This window comes from Podarcis raffonei, chromosome 7 (assembly GCF_027172205.1).
Source record: "Podarcis raffonei isolate rPodRaf1 chromosome 7, rPodRaf1.pri, whole genome shotgun sequence".
Lineage (NCBI taxonomy): Eukaryota > Metazoa > Chordata > Lepidosauria > Squamata > Lacertidae > Podarcis > Podarcis raffonei.
This window is the reverse complement of record NC_070608.1, coordinates 72,417,995-72,443,036: the sequence shown is the minus strand read 5'-3', so window position 1 is coordinate 72,443,036 and position 25,042 is coordinate 72,417,995. Positions and strand designations below refer to the sequence as shown.

Sequence of the window (25,042 nt, the reverse complement as noted above, 5' to 3'; positions counted from 1 at the left end):
TTGTGGGGATTAAAACTGCCAACCTTCTGATAGGCAAGCCCTAGGCTCAGTGGTTTAACCCACAACGCCACCCACATTCTCTTACACACACATAAACAAGCAGTTTATTTTGCTTGCTCCCTAACTCATTTTTAACCTTGCACCGCTATCTCCAAAACACCACATAGATATTAGTGGCCATGTGATGATTTTAGTTTATGAATTTTATTGTTTAATGTCTTGATTTGTATATTGGGGTACTTTTATAGCTCTGTTTAGAGTATGTAATGTTTTGATAATATAAATGTTTTAAGTCTTTTGTATCAATTCAGTATATTTTCTTTTAATTGTCAAATGATTCTGTGTACGTTGCGGCAGCCTTTGGCTATGTGCAATAAAACTGACTGAGAATGAGACACATGGACATTACTTAACTCAGAGCAGTGCTGATATACCGTAGTCAGTTAATTACATCAATGGCAATTCAGCCATGATCCTACTCACACCAGCTCTGGATGATATGAATAGGGCACCTGGTGAGAACTACAGTAATACGACAAAATTAATATGCAGCTTGACCTGTTTGTGACTGCACACACCTCATTACAAAATGTAGTCCAAATTGATTGGGGGAAATGTCCAAAATGTTCAGGGAGCCATGCATCTGAAGAAACAATAATTTTTGTTTTGCATAGGCTTTCAACAACGTGATGGACCCTTTATGAATTTTGCAAAATTTCAAGTAGAGGGGTCATGGTTTTACCTTCTCTCGAACAGAAGTGTAAAAAGCAAGAGAACAAAATAGAAAATGAGTTTTTTAAGACGCACCCCTCCAAATTGTGGAATGTTGGCATCCAAAATGCATGTGTAAAGGGTTTTTTGCAAGAGCTACAGAACTCTATGGCTTCTTCTTCTTTGGTGATCACTTGTAGCCAAGTAAGATTGTCTTCCATGAACACAGTCTTAACAGTGAGTCCGTAAGTGACTGTGGAGGCCAATTCTGGATCCACACGTCCTTCCACAGAGGGGACATAGGTTTCCAGGCAGGAGTTGATGACGGTGAGGATTTGCCAAACGTGCCTTCCTCTCAGAATGTTTCTCCCTTTCCTCCTGAGTTTGAGCATCTTCAAAGCCCATGACACCTTCAGTAAAAGCTGTTCTCCAGTTGAAGCGCTCGCAGGCCAGTGTTTCCCAGTTGTTGGTGTTTATACTACATCTTTTTCTGTGGCATCATTCACATTGTGGCGGTTGGTTCAGTTGGTAGAATAGTCTTATCCAGGGCTCTTTTGAGCTGGAACTCTGCCATCTCTTATAATAGCAATGGCTGCCATTGCCATTATAAGAGAACAGGAGAGACAAGACATCCATGTCGAGTTCTGGCATCTCTTTTTTTACAAAAATAGGACTGGTTTTAACAGTTAGAGCAACATGCATGTTGTGTTATGCTACTGTCTGCCTCAGAGTATCAGTTAGTCTTTAAATGTTAGTGAGTGTTAGATACATATCTACATAAGGTCCCAATATTCGATTGGGAGCCACCCAGAGTGGCTGGGGAAACCCAGCCAGAAGGGCAGGGTACAAATAAATTATTGTTATTGTTATAGCATCTTAAACATCCGCCTGCATTGTAGATTTTAATCTGCAAGTGCAAGCACACTAAGTAAAAGTTATATGTTATTTAAAAGTTAAAGAGAGTGTTTTGTGTCATTTTTAAAGAAGGTGACATTTTGTGTCAAGGGATCTTCAGAAAATTGTAGGTGGATGCAGCAGGAGATGTTGTGGTAGGCCTCTGGGTGAGCATCTCCACTTAGGTCATCTGCAAGGCGCTTCTAGAGACATTCCAAGGCTATCTGCTATCACATGCCAGTTCCCAGAAAACTTGCCACCAAAAGTAGAGTGTCTCATCCCAAGTCACTTTAATGTTCTCAGTGTCACACAGTTCATCTTGCTCTACCCCAGAAGGTGTACAGATTACCCCAGAAGGAGTACAATTTGTCCCCCCACCAGAGGTACTACCCCTCTTCTAACACCCTAAATGGAAGGTATATAGTTCTGGTATTGTGTTGATTTGGTTTTACTGGTTTCACACTTTGAATAGTTTTTAAAATGTTATTGCTGCCTTGGAAACTCAGGAATAAATAATATTTGTATTGGAGTAAAAAAAGACAAATGTCCTTTTTAATCCACTGAAATGCACACACATACGGATGCTTCTAATCTAACATGAAAAATAATTGAGCTGTTAGAACTCTTTCTCCATATTAATACTGTGTTTTCATTTATACTTTTATGTTCTATATGTAGTTCTCCTTGCATCTTCCTGCTGTTGCTTTTATCCAAGCTGGGCTGAATACTGTTCCTTCCAAGGGACCATTTCATTCCCTGCAAAAGTGGGGGTATATGTGACTTCTGATGGGCAAAATTAATGAAGTTTCCGTGGGTGGGCTTGCCTTTAAAGATGACTTAGCCAACTTGTTTCATTTTTGAAAAAGCAAAAAAAGAAAGAAACTTTGCCACTATTTTAGGCTCTTGTTTGAATGCCTTTAACAAACAGATAGTGTTCAATTTCTAACTTTAAATATAATGTGTCTACTTTTCTCCTTGTGAAAAATAATATATCAGTAATAAACCTTGTTGTTGTTGTTCAGTCATTTAGTCATGTCCAACTCTTCGTGACCCCATGGACCAGAGCACGCCAGGCACTCCTGTCTTCCACTGCCTCCCACAGTTTGGTCAGACTCATGTTAGAAGCTTTGAAAACAATGTCCAACCATCTCATCCTTTGTTGTCCCCTTCTCTTTGTGCCCTCAATCTTTCCCAACATCAGGATCCTTTCCAGGGAGTCTTCTCTTCTCATGAGGTGGCCAAAATACTGGAGGCTCAGCTTCAGGATCTGTAATAAACCTAGTCCAGTATATATATTTTACTTCTTTTATCGGCTGGCAAACTGGTACAGAAAGTGGGAGGAGGGGATAGCAACACAGTCTCAGAGAAGAGCATCAAATAGATTTCAGAGGCATGTGTTGAACTGCTCGGGTTAAAATACATGCAGCTGATTGCTTGAGCAGATCCTGTGCAACTTTCAATGCATTTCTGAGGGACTCCAGATTGGCTTGAACTTTAACTTGCAACTTCAAGGCCATCTGGAAAAGTAGAAAATAAAATCAAAATGGTGTTTCAAAGGGATCCACTGCCCTCCATAAACTACTCCTATTGGAATTTATTCTTAAAAAAAATGTTTTGTGTTTACATTTAGGGTGGGTCCATATGAATTATTGTGATTGGCTGTGCTATCTGGAAAAAAGATGGTCCAGATAAATGATTGTAATATATGTTATAATAGAATAGAATAGAATAGAATAGAATAGAATAGGCAGTTGTGGCAGCAGATCAAGGAATGCAACAGAAATATCACAGACGTAAGGATAGGAAGTGAAAATGAAATAAATAAATAAATATTGAAAGTGAATTGAATATTGCGTGTCAAAGCCCCAAGCCACCCCATGGGAAAATAAAGACACAAGGATGCAGAATTTTAGGTTAATGTTAATGGGCAAAATTTAGGCCACAACTTTATTGTAAGGTTACCAGATTTCTTTCAAGGAATCTGGGGACACTTTTCAACTTCAATGGATTTTGTATGGGGACTGATTTGTAAATTCGGGGACTGTCCCCGAGAAATGGGGACGTCTGGTAACCTTACTTTATTGGTTACAGAATGTGAGCAGTATTGGCTTAGGCATTAGCATCAACAGACTATATCTGACTTCTGCCCGCTTTGCAGGGAGTCTGGAAAGGGCAAACCACCAGTAGGGGGAGCCCTGCCTATGTGGATCGACGCGAGCACCCCCTGGGTTCCCATTGGGGTCATGGCATGGCCCTAGCCCTTCCCTGGGCTTTGGATAAGATCCACAGCTCTGGATTCCTTTAACGGAATACCCCTGATGATGGCTGCACCTTGCCTCCCCCAAAACGCTATTCCAATGCCTAACCGCACCACAAAGGAGCTGGCACCATGTGGAAGGTGTCGAATCTCTGCTGTGACCGAGCTGATAAAGCTCATCTTCTGGAATTGCCCTCTGACGTGATTAACGACCTGAGCCTTTGATGAGGCTCCAGGCACATTCCCATTCAGCAGAGAATCAAAGCAGCACGCGGAAGTGATGAGATTTATGGCTACATCGCTATGCTTTATTTTCTAGCTACGCAAACAGAAAAGAAATCATCCTCTCTCTGTGAAAGGCAGAGAGCAACTGAAAAACAAAGGAACAGGAAAGCAGTAATGTCACATCCATCTCCCGTGAGACTTCCAACAGCCTGGAATGTCTCTGGAATGTAAACAGAGTCTTGTGACTCCAAAGCACTGCACAGTGGCAAACAGAAACTAACAGAAGGAAGTGAAGAGGAAGGGGCTGAAGCCGCAGATCCATGGCGCGAGACTGAAAAGGGGTGATTCAACGTCGTGCCATGGTTGAAACTGACCCCAGCCATGCCCCCAAGCTGCCTGATTGGCTGCTTGGCTAACTGGCATGGCCGGGCCTCCCCAGCATAAGGCGGGGCGCATTCCCACCCCCCACACTGAGGGGGAAGGCTTGGCGGCTCACCCGCAACGCGTCCCCACAAAGAGGTGTAGCCAATATGTCAAATTTTGTGGGGAGGGGAAAAGTAATAGAAATTATATATATGAAATAGAAAAGATTGTCCAGTACCGGAGATTGACAGAAGGAAGTCCAAAAAGTTCATTTTCTCCATTTGCTGATGCATAATTGTCCACCTTGCCCTCTGTTTAAGAGCATGGTTTTGGTGGGCTCCACGCAGTATACAACATTAAAATCAGCCCATAGCCAGATTTGCTTTTGTATCACATATTCCATCACCTTTTATTTCAGTTCTAATAGTGTATTCTCAGATTTAGTGCCAGCTGCTCTAACTTGTATGTGTCTTAATATATATACTGATATAAAACACTTCTGAATGGCACAGTGCTGGCTAGAGCCTTTAAAAAAAATATTTATGCCCCCTTCAGATTCTTTTTTTAAAAAGCTTTTAAGTTTGTTATATAGCTTTGCCATTTCTGCCACAGTGTTATACCGTTTCTAGAAATCATTGCAGTAAAACTTCATGTTAACGTCACTGAGATATTAAAAGTGAGATATAAAATGTCTCATGATATTTGATATGTGTGTGTATACCAAAATAATTCTATGAAATGTTTGCAACACTTTTTGTCCCTGCTGAAGGGAACTTTTAAAGTTAGGCTTTTGGGGAAAAGTACTTTTAAGTGAAAATATGAATTCTGTGCATTGTGTTACTAATTAAGTACTGCTTAAGTCCCCAAGAAAAATCAATTGCTTCTAGGCAAAACTACACGTTACGTGTGTTTAAGTAACCAAATTAGGGACACGCCATTTATTTTAGGAAACGTTCCTTCATGATGGGGTGATTTAGAAGAAAAAAGTGACCGGGGGAGGGATTATCAAACCCCACCCCCATCATCCTCCACTTCAAATAGCCCTCTCAGAAAAACCCTTTTTAAAAAACCAAAAGCACTGTCAGAACTTCATTATATGCATTTCTGTGTAGGTTATAGTTATCCCCTTAGACATCTTATAAACTGAAGTATGAACTGAGTCTTTGCCATGCTGTGAGTTCTTTTTAAGTAAACAATTTGGCAACTGAGATTTGTTGACAAGATTGGTATATTGGTGGAGAAGTAAATTTGGGGAATGATTGGATGAATGCAGGAATGTAGAATTTTAAGAGTTCTTATGAATGAAGAAGATACCCTCCTCTCATTTGAGTAGCTGAGAACTATGTGGAAACTCAGAGAGGGGAAAACACACTGGTGTTTTTTTGCAATTTCACCATAATTGAAAAGTTGAGGCGAGATGCATATGCAATATCTGAGGTATCACAGAAACAGGGCTGTCTTAAGCATATGCGGCGCTGGAGTGCAAAGATTCCCCCCCCCCCGGTTGCCCAGTCCAAGGAGTGTGGGAGGGTGGAGCCGGCCGGCCGCCTCAGTGTGTCGCTGGCTCAGTTGCCCCCGAACTTGCAGCACAGAGCCACCCGCAGCAGAAGAGCTTACTGCAGCGCTCCAACCGACAGGCGGGCTCTTCCCCAGACTCAACTATCGGGCCCCGGACTCTCGGCCTGGCACCCCAGAGAGCCTGGCACCTGGGTGCCCTGCACCCCTAGCACCTATGGGTAAGATGGCCCTGCGCAGAAATTAAGTTGTATATCCTGCTATACTCACTTACCTAGGCACAAATCCTATTGAATCCATTGAGGCTTAGTCCTTACAGTATATTTTCCAGCAACTGATATTCAGAAGCACAACTGCCTCTGACAGTGGAGAAAACCCAGCAGAAACTGCTTTGCATGTTGCTAGGGTCGATTAAGGTTCCCAAAACAAAATCTTAAATCTTCCTGTAGAATATGTAGCCTCTCCAAACCATTTGATCCTACTTTCTGTGAATTGACTTATCAGCCAAATTCAAATGAGCTTCCATGTGAAAGGAGGTTGTGTTTGGAGCATTGCAGATTGGATCGATATCTAGACGAAAAATTCCCCTTTGTTTACTATGAGTCCAAAAGCTATTTAATTCAAATCTCTCCAGCAGGACATTAATCTCTGGGACATTAATTGCCTATTTAATAACTCTACATTGCTAATTAGGCTACTAGAGTGATAGCTGGTATTTCTGCCGTTTGGTTTCGAGTGAAGTGTGTTCATCAAGGGAAATTTGGAAATTTTCATTCCACTCCTTGCTTGAAAGAATATGGATCTACTACTTAGTATAGTTTTGTATAACTCAGCCCTCTTTAGATATTACAGCTGCAAAGGGGCAACAAGAGTAGAAAAGAGCTACAAAACTGCACTTTTCGCCCTCCCTTCTCCCCCAGTGTTCAGCCTCCCCATATCCATCTGTAACTCCTACAGTGGAGACCCTTTTCTACTTTTGGGGGCTCCATGTATTCTTGATGAAGGACCTTGATCTCTCAGGCTTCAAAAAACAAATGGAGAACCTCCCTGCTGCAGAAATTGCACCAAACACAGAGAAGCTAGAAGGAGCCGTGCAACGATGAGGCAGGACTTGATGTGGGGACCCGTGGCCATTTTCTACTTGTGTTGCCCTTAACATCTATGAGGACTGAAGCAGCTGAAAAAGAGAGGTGGTTTTGAATGCAGAGCTGCAGGGGGTGTTCCGGGCACTGGGAACACCATGGTGGGAGTCCTCATCCTACTTAAACTCTGAGGCAGTAAATGCCATATTTTACAACCTCACATCTGAGATGAATAGCTAAACCCACTAAACCCCCGCAGCTAGTGAGCAAGGATAAGTAAATCCATAAATAAAACATCTTGAATGGAAAGGTTTTGGTTCGTCCTTTAATTTGTGTTTCTAGGATTTATAAACAAAGTGGAATTTCCAAATTCAGAACTGTGAATGCAAAATCCTTTGAAGTTGTCTGCTTATGTTAATTGTAATCTAAACTTGATTAAACAAAATCTACTAAGCAGAACTTTCTCTCCATCTACCTACTAGTTGCACTCCAAAGGAAGCCTAAAGTTAAATTCTCTTCAACATGGGGTAAGGGGATAGCTTTTATGTGTCTGCTTAATCCAAATATTCATGGGTAAGATCAATTTGTGGCATTCACTTCTTCTTTTTTAAAAAAGAAATGTTAGGTAACAATCAGATTCAATACACATGCTTAAAATACATTTGGAAGTGAAGTCTGTTTTCATTGATGTAGCAGATGGGTTTCTGGAAAAGATAAGAGGAACTTGGTTGGAGGTAGACCAGAGGCTATTTTTGACATCTTGTTAGAGGGACAGATGATGCAACAGTAACTTAAATAAAATTTTTGTAGCCTTAAGTCATGTTTAGCAGAAATCAATTCAGAGTTCAAATGAGTTGAAAATGCTTCATGTGTGTTTTCAAGGTTGAAATTGTCTTTTACATTGTGAAAATTCCTTGAAGTTTCCTGCCGTACAGTGGGATTTAGCATTCTTGTTTACCCTTCACTCATCCAAATTAAAAGCACAAATGCAATGTTATGTTTTCAGAATAGCTATCTGGCAACCAAACTTATATTTATGTTTTCTGCTCCAAAGTATTGTCCAAGGTCTGCAGACATGTGAATAATAAAGTTTTGTTTTTGTGTTTTTTTTAAAAAAAGGTGAAGACATTCTTGCTCCTGGCTGCCTGTGGGATATGTGGATAATTGGGCTGGTTTAAAATTAGAACTCTTAACAGGGGTTGACATGTACACAGACTGGGGAAGTCTATCTATATGATTGAAAGAAACCTCTTATTTTCTAGAGTTCATTATCACATGGCAAGAGCCCTGCATTATGCACACACTTGTAGTATATACAGTGGTACCTCAGGTTACAGACGCTTCAGGTTACAGATGCTTCAGGTTACAGACTCCACTAACCGAGAAATAGTACCTCGGGTAAAGAACTTTGCTTCAAGATGAGAACAGAAATGGTGTGGCGGCAGCGGGAGGCCCCATTAGCTAAAGTGGTACCTCAGGTTAAGAACAGTTTCAGGTTAAGAACAGACCTCCAGAATGAATTAAGTTCTTAACCCGAGGTACCACTGTATAGACATGTTCTGTGAAATCAGGGTGTAGATCAGGGGTGTAGATGATGTGCACATATCCTCTCACCTGCCTGCCATGTGTTCAGTGATACTTTGAACTTTCCATTGCACATTGATACGAATGTTGCATCTTGTGGTTTATTTACCTGTGGTTTCACCTACACAGATTTTCCTGTCACTGTTTTGTCATCAGCTGATGGACTTGCATGTGTGAACATGCATACTTTCCTTACAGATACCATTCTTGTTTCTTGTATGGGATTGGAGGAAGGCTACCCAGTTCTTTATTTCTTTCGTAATTTTCTGTCCTTCCCTTCCTCCCACAGGAGCCCTGAGTGGCAGATAATCTATTAAAAAGGCAAATAAAATGAAATAAAGACATTGAAAAACAATAGGGAGTCCTAAAAGCAGTCACATACCCTTATTAATAATAATACCAAGGTTGCCAGCAACAGTTTCTTTAAACCATCAAATACCTGGTAACCAGGGTGAACATTTTTCCTGAATGAAGGAGACACAGGCACAAGATGGTTTCTATTGGAGGGGGTAGTACTCTTTTGGGTACTTGGACCCCAGATCTTTTAGGACTTTATGTCCTAGTCCTGGCACCTTGAATCAAATCTGGTAGCTACCTTGCTGACAGCCAATGTGCTGCTTTCAGGTTTAGTGACACATGGTCCCATCAGGTTGCTCCTATCACCAACCTAGAGATGATATTGTGCACTAGCTGCAGCCTTCGGACCATTTTCAAGGGTAGCCCCATATACAGCATGTTGTATTAGTCCAAAAGGGAGGTCACTAGAGTATGCACAGCTGAAGCCAGGCTGTTGTGGTCCAGGAATGGACATAGGTGGCAAACTACTCAAAGCTGGGCTTAGGCACTCCAGTGGGACTCCAAACACAGATTGGATCCTCCAGTACTCCCATACTATAAACCAGTTCCTGCAGAACAAGTGCAACTCCTTCCAGAACAGATTGCACTGGTCCTGATACCAAAATTAGAAGTGTGGCCACAAATGTCTAGACCAGCTTTTCCCCGTCCTGGTGCTGTGCAATTTACAAATCCCATCATGTTATTGGAGTTGTAGTCCAAAGCCTCTGGAAGATATCAGGTTGAGAATACAGGTCTTCACTGCTCTGAACCAGTTAATGACAAAAATGGGGAACTATGCCATGAATTGGGGCCAAAGGAATTTTTTCCCTTCCACTCACATTTACTAGTGAATGTGACAAATGTGAAACCCAGCTGTGGTCACCTGATCATGTGAAACAATATGTTTTGAAACCAGTTGGATCGGCTTAAGTTGTTGGAGTTTTCTCTTCAGAATTTATGACAACTCCTCAATCAATCAACCAACCGCCAGTGTTGAAATCAATGCCACCTTCTACTGTGATGTTTGGACAATGGATTTATGAAGTGGAGTGGACTTCAAAATAGCCACTTGCTAAATCATCTGTGATGAGTAAAACAGTGCTTTTGGTGAACAGGCATAAAAGGAAAACATATAAGATTATTGTTACCTCAGCTCCCACCAGCTTGAAATGACTAACATATGCAGGTATGGCCCAAACCCATAAATCCTCATACAAACCTCCATACCTACCTAAGTGCAAACAGCAGTGGGGAATGGATTCATTCCCATCCTCTCAGAACAGATGATTAGGCCCAAGTCAATATTCCTAAATGTCTTGCTTAATAAACTCTCAGGTATGCATCCTCAAGCGCAGGTCGACTCTAGTCCTTCTGATGTGTCAGGTTCCAGAAGCTTGATTCTTTGAACACTTGTGCTATCATACAACTGACTTATACTCCTGTCAGCATCCCCTGTGACCATTTGAAGAGCTGGGTAATGTGCAGGTTTTGCCCTGTCTCACATTAATTAGATTGCTCTACAGAGGCTACTTTCTTTTTTCCTGGAGGGCTGCCTAATGACATTGTAAAGAGCAGAAGTGGTGGTGCAACCATTTAACTCCTGCATGGTTAATTAATGATACAGAGGCAGCAGAGCTTGAAATAATAATAATAAAAATAGCCCCTTCACTTTGCTGCAAAGCCAGAACAAGCTGAGGTGAAATGGGCAGCTGGAAACCCAAACTGTATTTATTTGCTGTGTTTGCAATTGGTGCAGATTTTGTTCACACAGGGCGTGTTTGGGTCTTTTATCTGAGGGCAGGGAGAAGGGAGCCTCTTAAAGCTGCTGTCTTGTTCCCTCACTTTATTCGCACTCTGGTACTCCCCTTAATGAGTGCAAGAGGGGATTCATCGTGTGGAATAATAATCTGAGTATTTGGTAGTTGAGAGCAGCTTCCCATGACAACTGTGTACATGATCATGAAACATAATTGCTGTTGCTTCTCCACTCTGAATCTGTTTGTTTGATTTTCAAGGCATTTTGTACAGCTTTGAAAAGCAATGTTCTCTCTCTCTCCCTCACTCTCTTGCTTTTGCTTCTCCCCGCAACCCCCGTTAATGCCATGTTTTTGACAGCTGATTCTTATATTGCTGATAATGGTTCTTACTCTTCCATGGATCCATTTTATGCTGCCTCAAGGTGGCATGGAAAGAAACTGCATTGGTATCGTCTCCCAAGCCATCTCAGCCATTCTACAGGTACTGGGGCGAAGTAGGAAATGGGCAGGTAGGGGCTGCCATTTCCAGGCTTCTCAGAAGAGAGGCTCTAAGTCCACTTGCTAGTTGTGGATCATAACAGAGGCCATGGAGCATTCATGGAGAAAGCCGTTTAGGTTCAGTGATGTGTTTGGGTGAATTCAACCATTTAAGGAGGGGTTGGAATCCTCATTGTGCTCATTCAGCTCTCATCAATACTAGCCAGCATGGTCAACAGTCAGTGAAGAGAGAAGTTGTAGTCTAGCAAGTGGGGTGGGGATGAGGGCAGTGGCATTCTGACAATTCAGCCAGAGGCCATACACCTTGTCCAGTATGAAGGAGGGACAACAGCAATATCTTACCAATTTTTGTAGAATTTTTACTTGTTCTCTGTCCTTGTCTTACTTACATACCCTCTATCCCTTTCTTTTGAGGAGCATGCTCAGAAGATTGATACATTTTACTGGCCCCTCATCTGTTGATTAAAAAACAAAAAACAAGCTAGCATCTAAACCTATTGGCAGAAATATCAAGGAGATTTAAGGTTTATGTAGTAACCAAAAATTAAAGCAATTTATATTAGTAGCATCTTCTTCTTCTTTGGCGAGCACTCGTAGCCAAATAAGATTGTCTTCCATGATCACAGTCTTAACAGTGAGTTTGTAAGTGACTGTGGAGGCCAATTCTGGATCCACGTGTCCTTCCACAGTGGGGACAGAGGTTTCTGAGCTCGAGTTGATCATGGTGAGGGTTTGCCAAATGTGCCTTCCTCTTAGAACGTTTCTCCTTTCTTTCTGAGTTTGAGCGTCTTCAAAGTCTATGGCACCTTTGGTAAAGGCTGTCCTCCAGTTGGAGTGCTCACAAGCTACTGTTTCCCTATTGTCAGTGTTTATACTGCATTTTTAAAATATTGGCCTTGAGGAAGTCTTTTAAACTCTTTTGTTGACCACCAGCATTACCCTTTCCATTTTGAAGTTTAGAATAGAGTAGTTGCTTTGGAAGATGATAATCAGGCATCCGAACAACATGACCAGTCCAATAAAGTTGATGTTGAAGAAACATTGCTTTGAGACTGATGATCTTTGCTTCTTCCTGTGCACTGGCCTTGGTTCTCCTGCCTTCCCAAGAGATATGTACAATTTTTGGGAGACACCATTGATGGAATCTTTTGAGGAGTTGGAAATGGTGTTTCTAAGTGGTCCATGTTTCACAAGCATACAGTAAGGTTGGTAGTACAATAGCTTTGTAAGCAAGCATTTTGGTTTCCCTGCAAATGTCCTGGTCCTCAAACACTCTACACTTCAGTTGGGAGAAAGCCGCACTCACAGAGCTCAGGTGATGCTGGATTTCAGCATCAATGTCGGTCCTTGTGGAAAGATAACTGCCCAGGTAGGAGAAGTGATCAACACTTTCCAATGTTACACCATTGAGTTGGAATTTGTGGCACTGCAGGGGGTTGTTTTTGTGCTTGTTGGTGCAGCACTTTGGGGGTTTTTGGATGTCGAGGGATAGACCAAGCTTTTCATAAGCTTCTGCGAAGATATTTAGGATGGCTTGGACGTCATCGTGTGCACACACTACATTGTCATCAGCATATAGAAATATGGCAGTCGTTTAAGTACTAGCCAGTGCTACCCTTGTGGATACATCTAAGTGGGGAATATTTCTATTTGCTCTTTTAAAAAAAAACCGGCACCATTGTGAATTTGAATTCCTGGGCATAGATTTTGATGGTGTACTTCAAATGTGGGATTAGATGAATTCATCATTTAAGATACATAAACTTAACAAAAAAGTATTTATCTTAGTTGCAAGTTTCTTCTTTCTCATTTGCTGTTAGAAGAAGAGTAATGTTGCCAGAATACCATTAAGAAGGGGCTTTGGGAGCAGTGTTGTTGAGAGATTGTGGACCCGAGTTATGTGTTGCAACATCTGATATTCAAATAATAGTTGAGAGATAAGCTTCTAATTTAGGCAAGTCACTGTCCCTCTCACCCTAACTCTCTCAGGGGAGCCACCCGACTGTCATGCACAATTTGACGAAAATTGTAATACTGGCCTACTCCACAGGGTTATGGTGAGGATTATAGAGATAATATATATAACTTGAAACCACATGGGGAAATGCCCACATAAATGCTAAAGTTTATTTCATTGTTGCTTGCTTTTCTGAACTTTGACTATATTATACTGTGCTCTGTTATGCTAGGTGTCTATCCTGAGAGATATTTTTTCCCTGCAGCCTTGCATGGATCAGGATTTACACCAATGTGAATGAGAGTAAAATTGGGCCTTTAATTATCTTTCTCAAAGATAAAAAGGTCTGTTGACTTGGAAACCGTGGATAAAAGCATAAAGCAATTAGTGGAGACAACATGGAGGTAATTCCTAGCAATGTCTCTAGGGGGGAAAATGTTTGGCTTCAATGCACAAATTGTTTATGTACATTGCCCTGAAGTTTCTACTTCTGTAGCAAGAGAAGACTGATAATAACAGCTGTAATAAAATTCACCCCCCCCCCCAAAAAAGGCCTCAAAAATTGGCAAAGAACAAGCAGACATACATAAAGTATTAGTCTTGTGTATTAACAGACCTCTACATCTCATGTGTATGGTTGGGTAGACATGATAATCTCACTTTTAAGATCACACAGATTAGCAGGGGAAGTCGTTTGCAGGAATGTGTGAATACTTTCTATAGATATTTCTGCTTTACCAAAAAGATTTCATATTCAGGGCATTTATCCACAAAAGTGAATGCATAATTTTCAGAAGGGTGGCATTTTTCAAATGTTTTCCTCAGTTCATATCCTATCCTATCAGTTCCTTTCAAAATATTAATTGGTTTTCTCTGTGTTCCTACCTTTCCTTGTCCAAATGTTGTCTGTCTTGCAGCTGCAGATGACATAAGACTGTTACTAAAAGAGCACTTTTGTGTTCTGTTGACTTTTTTTTCCTCCCCCCCCCCCCACATGGATCCACAACAACAGTTTGGAAACATGCAGTTTTATTTGGGATGCTAATCTGTAGTTGTAAATATCTTTATTGCAAAAATTGAACCCTAGAGGTACTCATGGCATCTGCATCCCTAGACATTTGGGAACTGAAGAAGGAGAAAGTTGCTTTGTTGAAAACCAGATGCTTGTGAAATGTTGTACAAACTCACTGGTTCTCTTTGGTGGAGAGGGAGCCTGGTTTAAGATTGAATCGGGTGTCTTCCCATAATTGGGCAAGTTGTGTAACTGTCACTTCTTTATTCTATGTATTGAATAGGGTTGCCGAACTGTGGCAGCCAACATATGAGTGTCATTTATCAATGGTGAGAGCCAGTGTGGTGTAGTGGTTAAGAGCGGTAGTCTTGTAATCTGGGGAACCGGGTTCGCGTCTCCGCTCCTCCACATGCAGCTGCTGGGTGACCTTGGGCTAGTCACACTTCTGTGAAGTCTCTCAGCCCCACTCACCTCACAGAGTGTTTGTTGTGAGGGAGGAAGGTAAAGGAGATTGTTAGCCGCTTTGAGACTCCTGAAGGGGAGTGAAAGGCGGGATATCAAATCCAAACTCTTCCTCTTCTTTGGTCATCTGAACCAGCTCTGAAAATTTTGCTATCTATAATGCACTTCGCATTATGTTCTGTTCTTGGCTTTGTATAAAACCTGGTTAAATTGAAGGCCTGGAAAATGCAGCCATATTTTTCTCAGTGGGTGGCATTCTGGATTGAGATACATGCAGGATGAGTTAGAGTGAGTTAAATTTAGCCCCCTCCCCATTGATTATAATGAAACCAAATGTAACAAAATGCAAAGCTCACTCTTTGACTGTTGCAAGTCACAATCCCACATTGAGGCTACTAGCCTTTACTCACTTACCTGGAAATAATCCCTACTAAACTCAGTGGGCCTTATTTCTTGTAGAAAGCAGTAGAGGTATGGGGATGTTCCAGAGTACAGTGGTACCATGATTTAAGACCGTAATCCATTCCGGAAGTCCTGTCTTAAAACAAAGTGGACTTAAAACAAGGCATGTTTTCCCATAGAAAGTAATTGAAAATGGATTGATCCTTTCTAGACAATGAAAAACACCCCCTAAAACAGCAATTTAGCACAAATTTTACTGTCTAAAGAGGCCATTGATCCATAAAATGACAGAGATGGGTTGTCAAGAGGAGATTTTTGGATTTGTGAGACACTGGGGAACATTCTGGGACAAGCTAGACCTGTACAAAAGAGACAGACTTCTCATTAGCCAGGATGGAATTGGACTACTGATGGTTTAAATAAAGAAGACCGCAAAGCAACTTTTAAGCTGATTGTAGGATGAATATATTTATTTCTTATGACGATCTTGAACAATGGGGCATGCCTCATACAATAAATTAAATATACCCAAAGTGTTCAGGTTACTGGATGTGTACAGTGGAGTTTTACAATATTCTCTGTTTTCACATGCATTGTTGACAAAGTTCATAAGGAAAATCTATTTTGTAACAGAAGGAAAAAATACAGAAGTGCATTAACAATGTTTGCGCTAAATGTAAGAATGAACAGTCGTGTCGTTTTACCCAGCAACAGTTCATATGACAAATTCCATAATAGATTATGAATCAATGAGAAGATCTAAACTACTATCTGGCAGAGCTCTTTTAATGGCTAATAAAAGATGCTTTTTGAGTCAAAGTATGTAAAGAACTGTAGGCTCAAGCGTGAGACTGCAGTTGTTCATAATGAAATAAATTGGTACGCTAAGCTCTGCAGGGCTGGTGGAACCATTTATGCTGTAAAAAAAGAAGAGGAAAAGAGGTGAATTACTCTGTTTTCAGTGTACTACTTTACTGCTCTGTGAGGTAGTGGAAAAGCATAAAGGAACCTGGAGTGTGAAGGTTATAAAGCTTTGCAATTTCTTCATTGAGTTCTGACTACTTCTAATATGTAATGCATTTGTTACCATTTTGCTTGAGACACATGTTTATGTGCCATGGGTGGGGCACCTGCCAGGCATATTTCCAAGGTTTTCAAAGCCAAGGGCTTTCAATGCCCCTTGCTCTGTGGGTCCTAAGCTTGGGAACCCCATGAAAAGGATTTTGACAGGTGGGCATGGCAATGCACCTGTCAGGGAACTGCCATCGGCTCAGGGGCGAGAGGGGGAAAGCCAGATAGATTACAGAGAGCCCCCAAAAGATCGTGGGAAGCAGCTCCTCCTCCGCAGACAAGAGTAACCACGCCTCCAGTAGAGAGGAGCTTCAGGGCTCGGAGGAGGCAAGGCGGTGCCAGGACACCTTGCCTGGGCAAAGCGGGGAAGAGAGAGGTCCTCCGTTACCCACGCTCTCCCTGCGCAGTAGGCTTCCATGCCAAGAGGGGAGGCGCAGATTGGGCATCAAGAAACTACTCTGCTGGGGAAGGTTTAAGGACCGCCCACTCACAGATTCTGCCAGTGAATGAGCCAGCCATGGGAGAGTGGCGCTCTGCACAGAGAAAGTTTATTTTGGCATCAAAAGCAAGGCTTCACAGCCGAGCAGGGTGGTATTTGCCTACTTGCTCTCGAGCAACCCCTTGGTACCATAACAGCACCTGTCTGTCATGTGACATTATTATGACATCATAAATATTTAGATTTAAAAAACCCTTTTAAACCTTTTAAACAAGGCCTTTGGTTGATTTGATTGACATCCTATGAGGGGGGGGTTGGGGGGATATTGGGTTTTTATTTTTATTATGTATTTTGTGGTTTTATATTTTGATTTTATTCTGTAAACCACCCTGAAATCTCCAGGTATTATTATTAGTAGTAGTATGTATACACAGCTCTATACCCAGGGATCTCAGGGCGGATCACAGAACAGGGTGGTATAGAAATTCAATAAATAAAATAAAATAATCCGGAAATAATGCTGACGTTGATTCAGTTGCAAAGGGCACACATTGCTCTGAAGACCAGTTGTTGGAAAGGTAGGATGAAAAATGTTTTAAATAAATAAATCTTCCATTGGGGCACAAATAAAAGATGAAAACTGTATGGGTCATACCCATCGTTAGTCAAACTCTAAGTATATGCAGCAAAATCAAATTTAATCCACTTATGTTGATGTGTTTGCTTTGAGTATGACAGTTGGAAATCAACCTATGAGTGTCAGGGGTGTCCATCTGAATTTGTATCACTATCTGCATGATTCATTAATACATTTTAGTAATTAGGTGCCTGATACATAATTCAGGACCCATGACTTGTGTGAGCAAGCCATTACAGATCAAACACCAGATGTGGATGTGCACATTCTGAACAGTGCAAAGACTGGTCCCTTGTTACTCCAGAGGGCAGGACTAGACATACTGGATTTAAAATACCTGGGCTAGATTTCAGTTGACCAATGGTTGCAATGGTAAAGCACTCTGACAATGAGACCAATTGCATACACGGCCAGTGGCTGTGCTGTAGGTTTTTCAAGCAGAAGCTGGATAACCTGTTGGGGGATGCTTAAATTGTGGGTTTTTTGTTTTGTTTTTAAATTAGCAAAAGGATTAGATTAGAGGAGTAGACCTTCAGGGTCCTCTGCAACCCTAAGATATCAGTGCAATCAGTTGAGTAATTCAGTTGCAAGGTGCAATCAATTTGTGGGCATTCAAATGATGAGAAATCACGTGACATACATGCATCTGCAAACTACCCCTTTGTCTGAAACTAATTAGTAAAGTATCTGATAATAAAGGTGGGATGATTTTTTTTGAAATCTCTCTCTCTCTCTCTCGATAGTCAACTGTGCATTTGAACGTCACAATATTACGTTTTAAGAACATGAAAAAAACAATCACATCCAGTGCTTATAAAGTAAGTTGAAAAACAATGCAAGATGAAGAAACCCAACTAAAACCGGTCCTTTAAAATTCAGAACATTTCAAAGCTGTACTGCATCTCTTGGAGAAGAAAGTTCTTTTGACAATGCTCAAGAAAGGGGATCCAATTTGGTAGAAAACTATTTCAACTTTGTCCTGAATCTTTTGATGTCAGAAAAATGTGCCAGCTTAGACTTTGAAGTGAATTCCCAAATTTTATCTATTCATCCATTCATTAATAATGGGTGTTACATGAAACCTCCATTTCCTTGCCAACAGCATTCCTCCTGCTGCTACTATGTATGAAAATAGTTTTTTGTGTTCTTTCCTTATTGAGTCATCAGCATAATTTCATAATAATAGTAGAGGATCATATGGGATTTCATAACCTAATATACCAAATTGCACTTCCACAGCATGCAATAATAGTATCTTCCAATATATCCAACACTTAGTTCTTATTTATTTTACTTAGTATTTCTGGAGTTATATATCACCTTAGCATTGCTTTAGAACAATTTCCCTTTATGTTCATATTTAAAGAAGACCTTTGTGCCCTTCCAAGTCTTCATATGTACAGTATATTATTTGTTCCCACTTAGTCATGGTCCCATTTTCTGGCACTTCTTCAATAGTCACTGCTTTATTTGTTGGGAAAACTCACAATAATGCCTCATCACACATTTTGCATTTCCAGATGTTACCAAAAGAGAGAGCAGAAGATAGCATGAGCCAGCTGTTGCATGCCTCTAACATTGAATTATTTAAGGAAAATAATGAGCTTCTTTTCTATAGATGTTATATGCCTAGTGTCATATTACAATAAAGAATATATTGTTGTTAATAGTACTTGTTTAGTGCCCACACTGCTAGCCACTGCAAATCAATAAAGTGCAATAAAACAAACAACTCTGTCATTTGTTAACTGCACTTACAGTTTTATAATAGATAAATAATAGATAAAATTGTTAAAGAAGAGAAAGAGGAAGGACAAAGAAAAATGGTAGATTAATTGATGGTGAAGAGGAAAAATAAATGAGCCAGAAACAGAGAGGAAACTTCAGAATGTATCTCAAAAAAATAATTAATAGTAATAGAATATGCTCAGGCATGAAATGAATGTTGAACCAATGAGTTTTGAAGTGTTTTTAAGATATAAAGTAGGGCAGGTGCATGTCGCGGGTAGAATTCCTGAAACAGCCATTTCCATTCTAAATGTCAAAAAAGCAAAGTTGTGTTCAGTGTATTAAATTATCAGTCGAAGTTGTTAAATGTATTGACCATGAAGGATAGAATGACCAGCAGAATTCTGAGATGGCAGCTTGCTAGCCAGCAGCCAAAACTACATTAATCATTTGAGACTGGTGGTGGTGAGGTTGGGAACAACCTTTGCAAAGGTTTCCATGCCTAGTGCAGCAAATGTCTGTAGGGAATCCATGGTATCCCATTACTCTCTCAAACACCTGCCTTCAGAGAGAAGGTTGAAATTGGCTGTCATCTTGAGCCTCATTTACCTTACAGGATTGTTGTAAAGAATAAATGTGTGATGGGAGGGATCATGTACAACACCTTCAACAGAAAAATGGAATGAAGTAATATTTCAGCTATAATCTATCTTGAGTCCCTGTCAGGGAAAAAGTCAAGATACACAGTGTACCCTCTGGATACGAACTTAATTTGTCCTGGGGGTCTGTACTTACCCTGAAAAGTCTGTATCTGGAAGGGCTGTTTCTGTGCATGCGCGAAGCGCACAGAGCTCTTCTGCACACACACGCATGGCAAAACCCTGAAGTATACACTTCCGGGTTTGCCGCGTCCGTAACTTTAAATTACATTACCCGAAGGTAGCGTAACCTGAGGTACCAGTGTAATAATAAAAACAATGATAAAAATAAATTAATAATAATGTTGTATTTGGCTCAAGGTGACAGGTATATGATGCATTTGTGTGCCATGAGATCATACGTGAGAGGGACACGGGTGGCGCTGTGGTCTCAACCACTGAGCCTCTTGGGCTTGCCGATCGGAAGGTTGGTGATTCGAGTCCCCATGACAGGGTGAGCTCCCATTGTTCTGTCCCAGCTCCTGCCAACCTAGCAGTTTGAAAGAACACCAGTGCAAGTAGATAAATAGGTACTGCTGTGGTGGGAAGATAAACAAAGTTTCCGTGCGCTCTAGCTTTCATCACAGTGTTCCGTTGTGCCAGAAGCAGTTTAATCATGCCGGCCACATGACCCAGAAAGCTGTCTGTGGACAAACAGCAGATTCCCTCACTCTGAAAGCTAGATGAGCACCGCAACCCCATAGTCACCTTTGACTAGACTTAACCATCCAGGGGTCCTTTACCTTTACGTTTACATGGGAGAAGCTTCTTGATTTAGAATAGGATGTCCCTATTTTCACTGGAGAATTGTTGGAGGGTATGTGACCCATCTCCATACTATAGACTTTTTTGTTTGTTACAAGTGACCAGGCAAGCTTTCATATGTTATCATTTTGTTATTGTGATTATCATTATTATCTACAGAAATGAGCTCCCTATAAGTTCTTGTTTGTGGTTATGCATCTGCATATGAAATCTCTCCTCGCTGTTTGCAGTTCTGAACAGTTTCTCAAAAGCAGAAAGGCTTTTAATACAGTATCCTGCTGCTCAAAATGCTAAATATGGAATTTCCCCCTCCATTAGTTTAGAAGTTAGCTTGTGTGCAAGTGCTTAGAAGTTGTTGTGGCCAGGCCATTTGTGTACTTCGCTTTAGTGTCTTTGTGTGTGTTCTCAAGCTTTTCCCGCAAGCTCACAATTGATCATGGCTGAGATGTCAAATACCTTGAGAGGACAAGGGAGGGAGAGATTGTTTAAAGATAGGAAATAAACTGCTGCACAAAGTGCACAGCAGGAGGCAAAAAGGGAAATTGAGTTCTAAAGCTGCTTAGAAACTCTAGCTTAACTGGGAAGAATGAGTTGGTTTGTGGTAAGATGAAGGGGTGCTGAACAGTGTAGAATCACATTTATTCCTGTGGGCTAGGAAGCCTTCATTAAAAAGGAATATGTGAATTAAATTGTAAACTATTATGGAAGGACAAATGTCATAAGGCTGTGAAGAACAGGGTAGCTTTGTGAATGTGTGTACAAGGGCAGAAATGATAGAAGGTCACTCTCAAGTCCCATTGAAATGCTTCCCTGATTCCCTCAGATGTAAGACTTACAGAAAATACGGTTTTGCCACCAGGGCAGAACTGTGGCGCAGAAGTCCAGGACCCCACTCCACAAAGTGAGCAACCTAGCTCTCGAAGAAAGCAGCATTGGCTTATCACATTGTAAGGCAAGTTAACATATTGTTAAATAAGTTACATAATGCATATTACTTTTTGAATTGGGGAGGGGTGGCAGCAGGGAGGCTAAGACTATTAAAAGTCCAAAGGAAAAAAAAAATCACCAGAATCTCCTGGTCTTGGTTTCCTGATGGGAAAGTGGTTGAACTTCGCCAGTCCTAAAAGAGATACTGTTTTGGAATGCATCAATAATACAAGATCATTGCAGTGTTAAGTCTGGAAGGAAGAAGCACGGTTATAATTTTAGCAGTGCTGTTTTCTAACATGTTGTCATCTCATAACTGCCGCAAAGCTGCATTAAGTTTGAGATGACATCCGCTCGCGCCCTTCTGCATTAATCATTCAAAGTGATGTCACCTTCTTGTTTATAGCTGTAAATCACACAGTCAGATTGTGACTGTTCTTAATCTAAAAAATCTACCAGGCATTTCCCTAAAGACATATTAACAGCCTGGCGGGATACTGGGAGGTGTTATTGCATGTTTGCTTGCCTACAGGGCTATTTAGCATGTGCACAGTGAGTGGAGTTACCACTTTTGTTGTTTAGTCATTTAGTTGTGTCCGACTCTTTGTGACCCCATGGACCAGAGCACGCCAGGCACTTCTGTCTTCCACTGCCTCCCGCAGTTTGGTCAAACTCATGTTTGTAGCTTCGAGAACACTGTCCAACCATCTCGTCCTCTGTCGTCCCCTTCTCCTTGTGCCCTCCATCTTTCCCAACACCAGGGTCTTTTCCAGGGAGTCTTCTCTTCTCGTGAGGTGGCCAAAGTATTGGAGCCTCAGCTTCACGATCTGTCCTTCCAGTGAGCACTCAGGGCTGATTTCCTTAAGAATGGATAGGTTTGATCTTCTTGCAGTCCATGCGACTCTCAAGAGTCTCCTCCAGCACCATAATTCAAAAGCATCAATTCTAGGGTGCTCCAAAACATACCTATCAGTTTCTCAGAAAGTTTTCTTTCCTAACAAAAAGGCTTCTGCTTCTCTGTCTCTTACAGTGGGTGTGACACTGGGATGACTGGAAGTGGGGGTGGGGCTGTATAGTCTTTCTTTCCATTAAGCAGACATCCATTGCTCTGTAGCCTCCATGGCCGCCCCTGTTTTTTGACCTGAGGAAGTCCCAAGAGAGGAATTACTTCATGATGTCTTCCCTGGGTTTAACTGAAGCATAGGAAGACAGCAATGAAAGGCCTAAGATCTGTGGCAGAAGAACAGCACATTGGAAAGCCTTTGATTCAAGCCATTGTCATCTCCTGGAAGCAGTGCTGCTTTCCTACAAACAAACAAACAAACAAACAAACAAACAAACAAACAAACAAACAAACAAACAAACAAGGTACCAGTACTATGTACTGTTGTGTGCTGCCAGAAAAAAAACCAAAAAGTGCACTGCTTATAGGAAACCCCAGGAAGGATGTCATTTGGTTTTCAGTAAATGTGAATATCCAGGAAGGCTGTAGAATGCAGATCATAAGAGAGATGATTTGCTGAATGGGAAAAGGTGACTTATTAAATTCCTCTGCTACCTCAAAAGTAAAGTAAGTTGAACACACACACATCCCACGTATGAGAAATTCAGTGAAATTTCCCCTCCCCTTTGATAATTTTAGAAGGCAGTATTTATATACAAATATGTATAATGTGCTGAGAACTGCAATAAACTGCACCAGGCTTCCTCAAACTCGGTCCTCCAGATGTTTTAAGACTACAATTCCCAGCATCCCTGACCACTGGTCCTGCTAGCTAGGGATTATGGGAGTTGTAGGCCAAAAACATTTGGAGGGCCGAGGTTGAGGAAGCCTGAACTACACTTACAAAACAGAAAGACTAATAACAAAGAACACTCCAGGTCTGACAGCTGAGCTAATAAAATATTATTTCTCATTGTGGATTTAATATTCAAGAAAACATATTCTCATATTTGTTAAACAAAGGAAGTTAAGGCATCATGGAAAATGTTATCTGATGATAATTTCAAGACATTTGAATCATTAATTATTATTATTTTTCCAAATCATTGTATTGGGCTAGATGTATCCTTATACTGACAGACTTACGAGTCTTGGGGAGGGGAACCCTACATCATTCTGCAAAAATAAAAAAAATAAAAATGGTTTTGCTTGTCCCTTAGTGATGCGGATTTCATGCATGCGATTCTCAATGCAATTTTCCAAAGTTCCCCTCAAATCTATTATAAAAGTCCTATTGCTCTTCCATGATTGTGTTCTTAGAGGTCTGGAAGCAACTGGCATGAATCTAACCAACTCCTTAAATAGTACATTCCCCACCCCCACCTCCCCAAAAACCACCAGTAATAGCAGTATTGATTTTGACAGTGCCCAGATACAGTATGGCATTCATCTTTTTGAGTATCACATCTCAAAATCTTACTACTATACTTGTTGACACTCCCGCCACAGATGAATATAAGTGCCCTGTTGACTGCAACCCCTCCAGCAGCTCTAGGGACATTTTAGCCATCATGTGTATCAGTCTCACTGGGATATAATACCATTTGTGGATTGTTTGCAGATACACATCTCAGCGGCTTCACATTTCACATGCTGTCCCTGTTTCTTTTATCATTAATTGATGGAGAATGGTAAAAAAAAAATCAGCACAGCCGTTGTTACTCACCCACACTAGTAATTAGCTTGAAGAGTCTGCTGTAATTGGTCCAAACTCTTCCTGAACTTCCTAATATGCATTTAGACAAATTGGCGAAGATAATTGCTAAAGCAGTATAAATTACAAACAACAATTAGTAAAATATTTACCAGGCTTCTGCAATAAAAAATTGCAAAAATAGAAAAGAGTGTGCCTGCCTCCTTGACTTAAATAAAATATTCATTCCATTTTTTCTCTCTTCCACCAACATTTATTTCAAGAAATCAAGCTAATTAAATTTAAGACACTGAATAGAGGGAAATCTTTCTCACTTCTCAACAGGTTAAAACTTGAGGTCACAGGAACTTAAGGGCTATTCACACCACTTCTTGTCTCATTGCTTTCCCCTGGGGAAAACTGCTCTTTAGTGCTCAATCAGAGCAAACAGCAACAGGTTTCCCACATATTGTCCTTTATTCCACTTTAGAGCTAAAGAGCAGGTTTTCACTGCAAAAGTTGCAGGACAAGGAGTACTCCTCTCAGACCTGTGCCTAGAAAGTACAGGTCAAACACAAAACCACTCAAACCAATACTTCCTGGGCATGGGACAAGTTTTACAGAGGATCTAGCACTGAGCAGATTTCATAGCAGACCCCCAGACCAATCCACACATTGCTAGGGAATGTGATTGAGTGATGCCTTTGCTTCAAAGTTGCCCTTTGCCAGATCACTCCCTATCACTTATGGCACAGCAAAAAACCCTTCTGTATGAAATGGTCCAGTTTTAGGCTGGAGGTAAAGTTAGGGGAGCGGGATGCAGGTGGCACTGTGGTCTAAACCACAGAGCCTAGGGCTTGCCGATCAGAAAGTTGGCGGTTCGAATCCCCATGGTGGGGTGAGCTCCTGTTGCTTGGTCCTTGCTCCTGCCCACCTAGCCATTTCAAAGCACGTCAAAAGTGCAAGTCGTTAAATAGGTACCGCTCTGGCGGGAAGGTAAACAGTGTTTCTGTGCACTGCTCTGGTTCACCAGAAGCGGCTTAGTCATGCTGACCACATGACCCGGAAGCTGTCTGCGGCCAAACG

At 41.2% G+C, this 25,042-nt stretch overlaps 1 long non-coding RNA gene across 1 annotated transcript; it reads left to right on the top strand.

Annotated features, from left to right (window-relative positions):
- The first annotated feature begins 242 nt into the window (after positions 1-242).
- On the top strand, positions 243-21,340 carry LOC128417888 (uncharacterized). The gene is made up of 3 exons (XR_008331595.1): positions 243-1,870; positions 17,946-18,020; positions 21,253-21,340. It is a non-coding gene; the product is annotated as an uncharacterized LOC128417888 (long non-coding RNA).
- Positions 21,341-25,042: the final 3,702 nt, after the last annotated feature.